The sequence below is a fragment of the Hydra vulgaris genome, chromosome 06 (assembly GCF_038396675.1).
Source record: "Hydra vulgaris chromosome 06, alternate assembly HydraT2T_AEP".
Taxonomy (NCBI): Eukaryota; Metazoa; Cnidaria; class Hydrozoa; order Anthoathecata; family Hydridae; genus Hydra; species Hydra vulgaris.
The window spans coordinates 17,375,001-17,376,676 of NC_088925.1; positions in this window are offsets into that span (position 1 = coordinate 17,375,001).

Here is a 1,676-nt window from a genome sequence, read left to right on the forward strand (position 1 = left end):
GTTATCAAAAAATAAAAGAACGCGGGGGCTCGTAGAAAATCATACGGTCTTGTCCTCGAGTACTGCTAAGAAATGTTTTTGTTAAAATTTATAAGATATTTACTAGATAAAAAATAAGTAAAGAAGAAAGAAACTTAAAATATTCCGTTATAAATACAAGATGCGTTATATCTATTATATATGTAGATTACAGTTGTTAATGATACATATATAATTTTTATTAACTCATGTTTAAATAGAGGGTAAAAGAGAAGATTACTAAAAAATATCAGAAGTATATTGTTAAATCTTCGATTGTAAAAATGAGTTCTTTAAGCTTTCATTTAAAAGAAACGTAGTTACTTTGATAAATAAAATCCTCAGTAAAATTTTTAAAAACCATTTTATTCCATAAGAATGGTCAGCGATAAACAAAACAAAATTTAAAAAGATTTGTTTGATGTAAAATGTATTTATTTTTATCTTTTTATGAATACAAATTATGGAAAGAAATCAGGGATGAATTGGTTTTACATTTAAACATAAAACAAAGAATATTAAAAATATCAAGCTCATATATATTAGAAACTTTTATTTCAAATAATAGAGGCTTGGCTTTCTTTAAAATATATAAGACATGCTTCTGTAGACAATTAAGAGATTTAAGTTTATTTTTATTTGTACTACTCCAAGCAATGTTCGCATAATTTTTGCGACAATGAATAAATGAGTGATATGTACTAAGATATGTTTATTTAAAACATTTCTTGCTTTGTACAATATTCCTATGCTATTTGAAATTTTACTTGATAAGTTTTTAATGTGATTTTTCCATATAAGATTTTCATCTATACGAACACTAAGAAAGTTGGTTACTGTTACTTGTTTCATTTGTATAATGAAACATTCTCTCTGGATAATTGAGCATTTAAAACTTTGGAATATTATGTCTTTTAAAACGTCAAAACAGCTTATAATAATATTCCCATTGACATCATCAGGAACAACTGCTTTATTTCTCTTTAATAATTTAAAAGCACTTTTAAATTCTTCAAAAGACAAATCAAAATAATTATATTATTAGATACGAGTTTAGAGGGTCATATGTTGCCTTTATTAATTTTTTAGGGTTTGGAACTTTTTTGGTTAGGTTTGGTCCTACAGATACAAAATATTTATTAAATTCAGAAGCAATTGTTTTTTGATCAAGAAAAAGACTATCATCTAATTTAATAACTGAAGGCAAAGGTTGCGACATTTTTTTAGTGTTACCAGCAGTTTCGTTTATTAGCTGCCAAGTGCGTTTTGAGTTTAAATTGTTTTTTTCAAGTAAATCAGTATAGTATATATTTTTTGAATTTTTCCTTATGCGTTTAAATAATCTTACGTAACTTTTATAGATGGTCTTATAGACAGTTTATATATATATATATATATATATATATATATATATATATATATATATATATATATATATATATATATATATATATATATATATATATATATATATATATATATATATATATATATATATATATATATATATATAATTTATCCAAAAAAAAAAATGAGGAATTTATCCAAAAAAAAAATCTAAAGAAAATAAGAATTCTTTTGTATTTTTTTGAAAACGCTTGTACATTTATACGCTCTATTGAATCTTTTTGTAATATCTAAAGTATCATTCTTAGAAA